General features: G+C 46.9%; 1 long non-coding RNA gene across 2 annotated transcripts; it reads right to left on the reverse strand.

Moving 5' to 3' along the window:
- Positions 1–8,777: 8,777 nt before the first annotated feature.
- LOC126544009 (uncharacterized) lies at positions 8,778–11,758 on the reverse strand. 2 transcript variants are annotated; one of them, XR_011892135.1, is made up of 3 exons: positions 11,710–11,758; positions 11,010–11,072; positions 8,778–8,998 (listed from the first exon to the last, which is right to left on the reverse strand). It is a non-coding gene; the product is annotated as an uncharacterized lncRNA (long non-coding RNA). The 2 variants fall into 2 exon arrangements; XR_007602038.3 differs by lacking the exon at positions 11,710–11,758 and having other exon boundaries at positions 11,010–11,103.
- Positions 11,759–12,619: the final 861 nt, after the last annotated feature.

Consider the following 12,619-nt stretch of genomic DNA (forward strand, 5'->3'; position numbering starts at 1 on the left):
ACTGGTCGGGCCAGCTAGGAATCAACAAAACAAAAGAGAGGCTCTTGTTAGAATTTAACTGGCCAGGATGCTTTCGGGATGTGGAAAATTATGTAAGGTCCTGTGACACCTGTCAGCGAGTTGGGAAGCCGGGAGATAAACGCAAGTCACCTTTAAAGTTGGTTCCCTTAATCACGGAGTCATTCTGTCGGCTGGTGATCGACACAGTCGGGCCTTTGCCGCCGAGACGATCAGGGTGCAAGTACCTTTTGATCATGCTCTGTCCCGCGACAGTTTCCTGAAGCGATTCCTTTGAAGGAACTGAGCTCCACCGACAGAGTCGACGCTCTGTGGTCCGCGTTTGCGTGAATCAGTTTTCCTGCAGAGATTCAGGCTGACCAGCGGACGGTATATACAACTGCTTTAACCACGACGTTCCTAGAAAGGTGTAGTGTGCGGCTGATACACAACTCCGTGTACCATCCACAATCAAACAGCGTTGAGAAGATGCACTCGGTACTTAAGAGAGTGTTACGTGCATTGTGCCATGAACACGAAGCAGACTGGGAGGACTGTTTACCCGCAACCCTGTTCGCGTTGAGAACGGTCCCACATAAGGCAACGGGGTTCACTCCTTCCTAGCTGGTGTGCGGTCGGACGATCCGTTTCCCCTCAGAATGTTAAGAGAAATGTGGGAAGGAACCGGTGAAAACCAGACGGTGATGAGTTACGTTTTAAAATTGCTGGATCGCTTAAGTGTCTCGCGAGAACTGGTTGAAAAAAACCTAAAAGAGGCCCAGGAAACCGCGAAGGCGTACTATGACAGAAATGCGCGTAGGCGAACATTTAAGGTAGGCGACAGGGTCATGATCCTAAGGCCTTCACGAAAACACAAACTTGAGGTGCAGCGGGATGGACCCATAAAGGTCACGCAGAAGACATCGGAGACTAACTACACCCTAGAAGTTTCCGGAAAAAGGAATAAAGGGATCATTTACCGCTGCGATTTAGTGAAATCTTATTGTGGAAGGCAATAGGTTGTGAACAAGGTAGTAAACGCGTCTGAAGAAGTCGCGTTTGAACTTCCAGCTTTAGCGACAGTGACAGATGCGGAACGCTCCATAGAGGACAACCTGAATCTGTCTTTAAACCAACTGGCTTTGAAGGCAGATCAAGTAAGGTACCTCCGGAAACTCTTTGAGGAATTTCGCCAATGCTTCAGTAGCGGGCCGGGGAGAACGACGCTCATTACTCATGAGATTGAGTTGACATCAGACGAGCCCGTCCAATCCAAAACGTACCGAGTCTCACCTCGTCAGCGAGAAATAATGGAAGTAAAGATCAAACGAATGCTTGAGTTTGGAATAACTGAGCCAGCAGACAGTGATTACACTTCCCCGATGATTCTCGTAGAGGCGAGCGGGAAATAGCCGCGTCCATGTGTGGACTATAGGAAACTGAATGCGATTACAAGGGACCAACTTTACCCTATACCAAACATAGAAGAACGAGTTGAACGGGTGGGCGGAGCCCAGTACATTTCAACAATCTACTTAGTTAGGGGGTGCTGGCAGATGCCCATGTCAGAAAGCTGAAGTCGCTGCGCAGCATTCACTTCCCCGCTTGGCTGATTTCGACCACTAATGATAAGTTTCGGGCCTAAGAACGCACCGTTTAGCTTTTCCAAGCTGATGGATATTGTTTTGGAAGACCTACAAGATCACGTGATCCCCTACTTAGATGATGTGGCCATCTATTCTAACAGCTGGAACGATCACATGGAGCACTTAAGGAAGGTGCTCACACGTATACGCGACGCGGGTCTCACGGTAAAGACCGAAAAGTTCAACTCCGCGTGTTCGCAAGTTACCTACGTAGGGCATGTCCTAGGACATGGAACGCGGCGGCCCTCCGAACTAAAGTTAGGGCCTATCAATAACTTTCCTGAACCGCGAACTAAGAGGGATGTCAGAGCCTTTCTGGAGCTCGTGGGATATTACCAGCGGTACATTCCAAATTTCTCACAGGTAGCCAGCCACCTGACAGACACCCTCCGAAAGGGAGATCTCGACCACGACCAAGTTCGATGTAATTAGGCCAAAGAAAGCGCATTTCAGCACCTGAAAGAGGTTCTGAGCTCAGGACCAGTGCTTCGGACCCCCGATTATTCTAAGGAATTTATCGTGCAGTGCGACGCTATAGTGACAGAGGGTTGGGAGTCGTCCTCAGCCAAGTGGGCGAAGGCGCGGAGGAGCATCCGGTACTGTATGCTAGCCGAAAATTAACGTGCAGAGAGGAGGCGTACAGCGCTTCCGAAAAAGAATGCGCCTGCTTAGTTTGGGCGGCGCAGAAATTATCTTATCTGTACGGAGCGAAATTCACTTTCGAGACCGACCACGGTCCTCTGACCTGGCTCAGACACATGTCCCCTAAGAACGGACGCTTGCTCAGATGGAGTCTAATTCTCCAGGAATATAACTTCACCGTCCGTTACAAAAGGGGCAAGTTAAATGGGAACGCGGATGGTTGGAGCCGGTAGTTTCGGTAAACCGACGTATTACCTTCTTTCTTTTGACTAACGAGGTAGGAAGTGTTATCATGGACTGGAAGTCATACTTGTAGTTTCAAAACTTTGCTTGTGTATAGTTATAAAACTTGCTTTCATTAATTATTTAACTTTCTCCCGTTTCTTTTGCAACGGCAATATCGCTCAGGCCTTGTCAGCATTCGGGGAGATATGGAAAACTGTCTAGAAAGGTGGTTGGAACTGGTTTATCAAAATGGGAAAAAGAAAAAAATAACCCAGGGTTGATTTTGACATAGTAATAGCCTGGCGAGTCAGGGGTGTAGAGCCTGCGCTTGGCACGTGGTGCAGCGCTATGTTGTTTCGTTTGTTTTACGTACGTTCTCCGGGGCCCGGGATTCAGAAATTCGTCACACGCGACTCGTCACCAGTACACTACATGTTCCATCAGTGTTCCTGATGACCAGCGAATTGAGTTCTTCAGCCATTCCGAACTTCCGGGGCGAGGAGGAGTTGTTGGATACGGTCCCTTTTCCTGGCATCACTCAAGTTCCCTGACCACATCCAATCGCTGTCGCATTCCAATTATGGTGCGCCGGGGCGCATCTGCCACGTTCCCGGACCCGTCAGACAGGTTGGCGGCTCCAACGTTATGCGCCGCACATCCAGCTATTGTCTCCTCAACTGCTTGACTCTTCCCGAAAGTGCAACGGGAGGGTGGCACGGTTCCAGGTAGTTGATCTTGATCCCGAGCAAATCTGTTTTGCGGCTCTGGAAGGTCGTTCGAGAACAACCCGTTTCCTCCAGCTGAGCGCTTCCAGGCGAGGAGGCGACGCCGGAGGCAAGTCAACCCTCGGACAATGGAGCCCTTGGAGCGTTCCAATTGGCCGCATGTGACGGTACTTCCACGGGCGCCTACCATTGGAGGAAAATGATGACACTTGAACTGGTTCGACGATTGGCCGAAAATAGCGTGACCCTTGAGAGACCGAAGGGGTTAAAAGCGAGAGACAGGGAGAAGAGTTTCTTTTTCGTTCTTGCCACGGGCAGAAGCTTCCCATTTGCTGCCGGCCGTCAATGACTTTATGAGTGTTCATTACTTTGTGTTATTACTGAAAATAATGTAAATAAACCTTCAGTTTGCAAAATACTTCTCAACCTCGGCCAACTCCCGCACTCAACGGCAAGATCTAATAAAGTGAAGCAGGCGTTAAACACACCCCATACGTGAGCCGACTCCAAAAATAGTGCTGTTTCGCGGGCCGACCCGCAGTGGACGTGAAGCAGGCGTTACACTCCCAATACGTGGGCCGATCCCGAAGATAGTGCAATACCGGGCCTACCCATGGCAGAGGTGGAGCAGGCTTTAAGCACTCCCCATACGTGGGGCTATCCCAAGGTATAGTGAAATGCTGGGCCGACCCGCGGCGGAGGTGAAGTTCGCCATTAAGGAGCCCACATAAAGAGCTTCGCTGGTCGTCCTTCAGGGAGTGGAAGGATTTATTTTAGCTACATGGGCATGTATATATTGACACGTGAACTTGTTTATCTTTTACGGGTTAATGCTTTTCACCGTCTAACAAATGTTATCGCACAGCGCACGACGCGCCTGCATGTATCGGTAGTTTCTGCAATGTTATCGGTGGTTCTATCCGCTGTCTGTTGTCGCCGAAGCTTGCCTAATCTGATTACATGTATGCGCGACTCGAATGGTGTAGAACTTGCTGGAAGACACGCGGGCACTAGCCATTACTCTGGCACCTTCGATGACTGATGTATAAAAGCCGACGCACTTGAAGCGCTGATCCGATTTTCGACGATCGCCGACTGTGTTCCCCGCTATCGCCGTTTCTTGAGGGTAGCCTGTTTCTGATGGCACAAGTTAGCCCAATAAAATGCTAGTTTCATCATTCTAAGTTTCGCTGCTTCCTTCACCGTCACTGCTACGTGACATCTGGTGGAGGTGCTAGTGCGTTCATGTACTGAACGGCCCCGCAAAGCCGTGAGCCAAGCCCGAGCAACAAAGATAACACCAACGTCGCCAAGGACAAGCGAGCTAGCCGCAGGCTCCAAGTACTACACCCGGAGCACGGACTTTTGTCTGAGTAGACCAGGAAGTGCACGGCCACGACAGCAGCTACAATGACAGCCCTTGTGTCTTCAATACCGATCGTGCTGCAGCAGCCCAGGGAGCCACCGACGTTCCGCGGTTCAACATGCGAGGACCCGGAAAGCTGGCTGGAAACTTATGAGAGGGTCGCTATATTTAATCGCTCGAACACTGACGGCAAGCTGCGACATGTCTATTTCGCACTGGAAGACACCGCCAGGACGTGGTTGGAGAATCGAGAAGCCTCCTTAACGACGTGGGGCCTGTTCCGAAGCGGCTTCCTGCTCACATTCGCAAGAGTTGTACTCAAAGAGCAAGCCCAAGCTCTACTAGAAACCCGAGTGCAGCTGCCCGATGAGACCATAGCGATATTTACGGAGGAAATGAGCTGTCTATGTCCGAGGAGAAGAAAGTCCGCCAACTCATGCGTGGTGTGAAGGATGAACTTTTCGCCGGAATGATACGAAGCCCACCGAAGACTGTCGACGAGTTTCTTCGCGAGGCCACCAGCATCGAGGAAACACTGAAAATGCAGAACCGGCAAAAAAAAAAAAAACGCCGCACGGACTCAAACTACGCCGTAGTTCTATCACTGGCCACCGACGATCTGCGTGACACCATCAGAGCGGTCGCGCGGGAGGAGCTTCACAAGCTGTTCCCTTCATCGCAGCCTCAAGTGGCTTCGATTGCCGACGTTGTACGCGAGGAGCTCCAACCACAGAACACCTATGCAAACTTAGAGAAGGGAAACTGTACCTTCCACAGTGCAACGAAAATAAGCGTAGCGGTGGCGTCGTGAACTAAAGTATGCGACCACAGACGGCGCTGTACAACAGGAAACGGAAACTTTTAAGGGCATCCCGAGCGGTTTTCGTTTATTTCGCCACCGTTACCCCGAGTTGTGCCGCCGCGCTCCAGCTGTTGCATTTCGTGTAGGGCTACTGACAGAATGCGGTTCCCAGGTGGCACGATGGCCTCGACTGGAATAAACGCACACGACACCAAAGATTGAGTAAGCTTGAAAATATTTTATTTGCATTTTACAAGTACAACAAAAAGCACACGTCTACGCATCCACACAAACGCGGTTACATAGTCAAGAAATGGCTCATTAATAAGGGTAGCACAAACGCACAAGAAAGAAGACCTAAGCTACAAAACGTACGGTCGGCTGCTAAGTATAATGATTTCCCTGTCACCGCGTGTCACTTTTATACAGCATCTTTACAGCACTACCAGGCCGGGTAGTTTGGCGGAAAGAACGCAACAGCTTACGGCCGTCAGCTGCCTCTTCTTTACGGGTGTCATAATTATCCTAATCTCCGCATCAACGTCGTGCAAGTTCGCATACAGGTATCTGTATCTGAACCATATGTGCCAGCTTAATATATGTGTAGTGAAATTATGATAACCACTGCGTCTTATCAAGCATGTATTGGTTTTGCAAATGCGCATTACAGCTGACAAAACGACATACTGTAAGTGAAGCACAAGAGAACAAGGACAAAAGGAGGATACGACACTTGAAGAAGAAATGAAGAATTAGTAGGCGTACAGCAAACAAGCGATGACGGAGAACACACAATGATGCATCGGGTGCTCTGTGACATCGGTTTGCGTACTTACGGTGTTATGGAGATCAGCGGCATAAAAACGTACCTTCAAGCGTACTCCCTCAACCTCTGCCGCATTCATTATGACAATCAACGCCTAAACAAAATGAGGCACTATCTTTTGCCAAGAGTAGACCTCTTTATAGCAAGTCTATGTAATGACTCGCAGACGAAACCAGCATGCTTTTCGAAAATGTTTTACCGCCGTAGTATTCGAACGCCAACGGCCAGGAAACACATCGATACCAATAGGCTGTCGGCTGTCGGTGGTTAATCAAGTACAAAAACCTTGACGCTATGACTAAAAAGCAGCTTCAACAATCAAATTTTGAATAAATCAACTGCCTATTTGCCTGAGGTAAAAAAAAAATCCTTAGACACCTCGATTGTTTATGTTAATGGTTTGTGTAAAGTAAAAAATTCAGCATGTTTAGCGCCCCTAGCAGAGAAAGCACAAATTAAAGTATGCGACCAAATTACAGTAGCTCCACTTGCGCGCTTATGCTGAAACGCCTCGATTGATTTTTCGCCCTCTGTGGCCATTTGTTGAACTTGAGAGTGTGCGGGGCCTGCTCCAACAATCACTCGGAGTACCTCAATCGCCGCAGCATCAGCCGGAAGCGATGACGTACGCCGCCGTATCCCGCCGTCACGTCCCCCCTTCGCGCCTGCGCCAAGGGCGCTGTAACGACGCAGTCCCACCGTCCGCCGCCGACGCCAGCTCGCCCACCCGTAGCCCAGCGCAGCCACCTGAAGAAGATGGCAATTTGGCGTGCCCCCGACCACCGCCCACTCTGCTAGCACTGCGGGGAAGCCGGACATTGCTACCGCCGCTGTCCATACCGCGAAATGGGACTACGAGGGTTCGCCGTCAACGCTCCGTGCCCGCAGCAAGGTGAACGCCCTCGTGATATCGCCGACTACCTCGCCGCTACTCAGTGGAGCTCTCGACGACCGTCCAGCTCGCCGTCACCAGGCCGCTACCTGTCGCGGCAGCGCCATCCATACACTGGCCCAACACGCGGCCTGATCAGTCAGCCCATGTCCGGAAAACTAGAAGGCGCAACCGGTGGAGGTGCAGTTGCTGTTCGTCGAACTGACAAAGATCCTCCGGCGTCGCCGAAGACGCCGAAGAGACTATCTCGACGCCATAACAACGACACACCGCCGTCCCAACGAAATCTGGCAGCAAAGAATACGCCGATGAAAGACGACCTGACGACGTGACGTACCAACCACACGTGAACACGATGCAGCCGTGATCCGACTCCAAGATCTAACTGTAACGCAAGACAAAGAACAAACGACCTCGACGTGCTTCTCGACGGCCACGCAGCAATCGCCTCAGTAGACACAGGAGCCGACTACTCCGTCATCAGTGGATTATTCGCCACCAAGCTGAAGAAAGTCAAGACTGCATGGGACGGCCCTCAAATTTGGACAGCTGGAGGACACCTCATAACGTCGACGGGAATCTCAACGGCAAGAATTACAGTTCATGACCGGACCCACGAAACACGCAAGCAGCTATTTGATGTCTAAAAGATGTCTTGAACGGCTAATTCAAAAGCCTAGTAGCTGTCTTGATCAAGATATTTTGTAGCCATGGACGTCTAGAAGTACTTCAGTAAGCCCTGCTAACGTTACGCTAAAAGTTGGCTAATGGACAGCTTGACAAGAACAACTGAAAACTTTTATTAGACATTCCCTCAAATTTTAGCGCCAGCTGTTACAGTAACACGACGTTTGCCCACAGTTACAATTTATATTAAACGAGGCATGGACATCAAAAAAAAAAAGTTTATATTGTCGGATAGAGTGATGCACAGGTAGTTTTTCCAGATGTGAACCATGGGAATAGTGTTATACGACCTCATTGGTCAATTAGTGCTTTTTAATTAGACCAATCAATTGAATGCCGCCTGTCAGAATTATTTTGCAAATAAAACAAGATCTGTATTGTATGATGATATCATTCCAATGTTCACCTATTGACCTAAACAAATCATCTCTGCATAAAACACGCCATTATTGACAAAACTTCGCCCTGCTGGGTCTCCACCAAATTGAAATAGCTTCTAGCAAAGAAAAATTGTCAGTGATGCTGCAGTTCAGGCAAAAATTACATTTTGGTTTCAGCTACAAGGGGCACAATAGGATTACACCAGTACACGAAACAGAACACTGTGCTGCAATGAGTTAAGAAATAAAGGATAGTACACATCTGGAAAAACACTCTGCGAACCACTCTAACTAGCAATATAAATATATTTTTTCTGATGTCCATGCTTCATTTAAAAGTAAATTGTAACTTACTTTGTGGGTGCCTCTTGTAAGTAACGCCACATGCTTGCACAACATCACGCAGAATTAATGGCCAGTTCTTCAGCATATCATCCATTAGTAAATTCCTTGTACGTTGCATGTTACCAGAACTGAAAGATAAATCATAATATGCTGTTATTTTTTTTCATAAACTGTATGATGAGCTTTTCATGCATAAAAGATGATTGCACGCGAAAATGCAGCAAGACATCAACTTCACACCATGTCACATACTCATACTTTATTACCTAATAAATTAGAAAAGACGCAGAAAGTGTAATCAACAAGAGTGACAAATAGCAGCAAAGGTGATTATGGACAAATCTTGAAGATGATTGCCGCCGCTGCCAGAGTAGGCCAGCCTTCGTAGGAGAGCACTTGCTGCCCACAAAAGCTTGCTGTCACAGGCCACGCGTGACGGTTCTTGTAGACATAGGCAAGCAATACCTGCACAGAAGAGGGGGAAAAAATGCGAGGGAGGAAATGGGACTATTGAAATTGGAACTTCAATTAGCAATATGTGCTAAGTTAAAAAAAAATTTAAGCACTCCTTTCTCTTAAATTATGGGTATCTTAAGGTATGTATGCGATGATGTTAAAATGACTAGTATATTTCCTATCATAAGAAGCCAACAAACACTGACACCAAGGATAACATAGGGGAAATTACTTGTGCCTAATAAATGAAATAAGGAAACGATAAATTAATGGAAATTAAAGTGGATGAAAGAACACCTTGCAGCAGGTGGTAACCAAACCCACAACCTTCGCATTTCGCGTGCTATGCTCTACCAATTGAGCTACAGCGGCGTCGTTTTCCCATCCACTTTCTTGGGTATTTATGTGTTCTAGTAGAACCCTGGGAGTGTTAGCCAGCGCCACAACTCGGAGACCTTGTTCCTGCCATATAGTCATTAAGTTGCATAGCAGGGTCAGCCTTTAAATTATTATATGGTGTTTTGTGGCTAAAAAGCCACTTATCAACTTGTTAAACAACTCTGAGAAGCTTCCTGCAAAATATAATCAGTTTAAAACAGTAATTCACTCTGCAGGTAAATTATGTACTAACTGAATAAAAAGTTAAATAGCATTGTATATTGTTAAACTAAAAGCAAGTTTGACATTTTGCACTGCCTAGCTGTTGCCTTCTTTTCAAACCTAAACATGACACAGTACAGAGTAAGCAGGTAGCATGCAAAGGAGGACTGGTGATAAAGTAGTGTTCCAAAGCAACACTCCTAGCTGGATCAATCACTTTTGTTGATATATTTTCATGTGCCCCCAATTGGTTTAGGGCAATACCTCACACAAATGATGCAACACCTTGGTTGAAGCGTCACACAAAATTGAAAGTATCTCATGATGTGATCAAACGATAACATTGCCCACTGTCTTGGAATTGTTAACATGCTGTTTGCGCAAGAAAGTGCAAAGTGATTCATATAGGTAGCAAATTCATCAGTGCATCCATAGCGTCAGGTAATTCTGAGAATCTATGTTGACTCGCAATTGAGAAGCCACTGCTCACAAAAAGGTGTATTCAAGTAATGGTCCATGCTGAATAATTTCCCACCTAGTGAAAAGGCAAATGTGGCAGGCTAATGCGCTAGGGCAAATAGATTGCTAAATTCTGATAACGCCTGCAATGACATTAGTGAAATAGGTGATAAAAAACAGCACAGGTAAAATTGCAGTTATGACAAAATTTTAAAAGCACCTCTGCAAACTGCTGGAACCCTGAGCATCATGCCTGTTCTACACGCACATATGTTGCAGCGCAATCTACATCTGAGACGCAGGCGCCTCCACACATCACTTTGTGATCTCCTCACAATAAGGTTAAAAAACAGTCTGGCCCAAGCTACCTGATGTGATTCATTTTGAAAGCACCAGCCAAGTGCTGATGGTGCTAGAGCGAAATTGAAGTTTGTCCTTGTATGGAAGCCTCGGCCCATGTTTTATCAATTCTAGCGGCAAAGCACACCTTTTACAGCACACATAAATCTTAAATTAGACTGCTTGCTGATGCTGTACAGTAAATTCCTGTAAAGAAACTAAACCACACAGAAAACATTTAGAATACCAAACTAATCAAATACTGGCTTGAATACATTTGTGCACTAGGGAAGCAAGGTGTAATGTACCCTGTTGTAGCAAATTTTTACTCATGTATGGTATACTTGTATGACACAGCAGAGTTAATTTTTGAGTTCTTACATAGCAATGACTACCTACAGGTACATTTTGTAAGGCTTAGGGAAACTAATTATTAGTAGAACTGTGTATTTACACTGGCACTGAGAAATTGGTTATAATAGTGGCAGCTTATAATGGACCAGTGCAAAAAAATTCCCGTTTGTGAGACACCAACTAGCTATTTTACCACGAAGCACTCCCTGGCCTTAACCCATATAAAGAGCACTGGGAGTACCAGAGAGGGTACAGTACATTGGCTTACACTGATCATGATGAGGTCCCGTCATCCAGCTAGCGCCAAGGTACAAGAAGGATGTCCAGCCGTCTATAGAGTGAAAGGAACAAAATAAGATAGCATCAAGCCAGTTGAAAGGCAGATTTGCAATTACAACTAAGGTGACCCAGTCACAGTCATTCAAAAAAATGCCAAGCTGTCGTGTTTTCACTCCCAGATGAAGCACCTACTAGGTTAAAGGTTTTGCTGCTTATTTAGAACAAAACACAAGTGAAATTTGTACATCAACAGACGATTTAATTTGGAATTGTATAGATGAAGTAAACATTGCAGTTATATTTTTGTTTTGCTATAAAGTGGGAACGCTACAAACTGCATAGTCACTGACACACACGCGCGCACACGCAAGAACAAAAGGACACAAAATAGGGCGAGTTCAGTCTGGTTCAGCATTACAGCCAGCGCGTCGTCTTCGAATGCACTCCTTTCGGTTGGTTCGTGCTACGTTAACTACAAAGACTAACAAGCAGGGCAAAGTTCTGACTGGTGTTGCGAAAGTCGTGGAGCGCGGTAGTGCTGAACGGCTAAACACAAGAAGAACCCTCGTATAAAAGTAATGACGAAAACTCGCAGGGCAGAAGAGCCCATATATCAAGAACTGTCGCGGGTAACACCTAAAAATATTCACATTGTTGACGAAAAACGAAGTGCAATGTATTTCACTTACCGGAAAAAGTGTTATCCGAACGTGCGAAGTACAAAGACGCACCGAGACACGAAGGCGGCGAACGCAGATCCCGCCATTGTGGTAGTAAGCCGTCGGCGAAAACACGCAACACAGCCGATGTCACGAAGCACTGATGCAAAACACACGGCAAACAGCACCAGCACACCTAAATGACTCCAATTAATATGTAGTATGAATGTACAGAACGGCTTAGAATGACGCACAACTGGCATAACGAACCCACGACCAGCCCACGACCGAGACATTGGAGACATTGCGGGCGGCAGTGACCGTTTTTTTCAAACTTCCTGCCTCCCAGTGTTTCCAGCACAGAATGATATGTCCGACAAATTTGGATTGTGTCGCCGAAGTGATCGCAGCGCGGTGGCTCTCTGACACCGCTGTGCAACGCCGGCGTTTCGCTCCTGCTGCTGTCAGTATACCTGCTGCGCGAGCATAGAATGGCTTCCAGGCGTCGTGTGCGCGCCCCGTATGGAAAACAATAACACGCCCTTGATTGTTGAAGTTGTGCTGTGAAATTATTTAATATCAAAGCCAATTAACTTATGTTGCTTCCAACGAGTTCGATTTGTCTGTGGCGTCTTTTATTCGCTAACGCCGACGGCCGACGGTAACCGCACTTTTAACACGTCGTTTGGCATTTTATGCACTTTTAGACAAAAAGATCTAGAAAAGTTTTTGAGTTAGACATTCTGAATGTGTTTACCAAAACAGACTCTAGTGACACCAGCAGTGGGTTTTGCCGCTGATAGAATATATACTAGCGTACTCAAAGTGCTGAGGTTATGTTTAGAAGAAATTCTATTTTCAGTCTTATCATAGACCAAGACGTCTATAGCCGTTTGTAGCCGTTTCAAGAAGTTTTTAAGAGGTTCTGTGTTTCGTGGGG

This window comes from Dermacentor andersoni, chromosome 1, assembly GCF_023375885.2.
Source record: "Dermacentor andersoni chromosome 1, qqDerAnde1_hic_scaffold, whole genome shotgun sequence".
NCBI classification, from domain to species: domain Eukaryota; kingdom Metazoa; phylum Arthropoda; class Arachnida; order Ixodida; family Ixodidae; genus Dermacentor; species Dermacentor andersoni.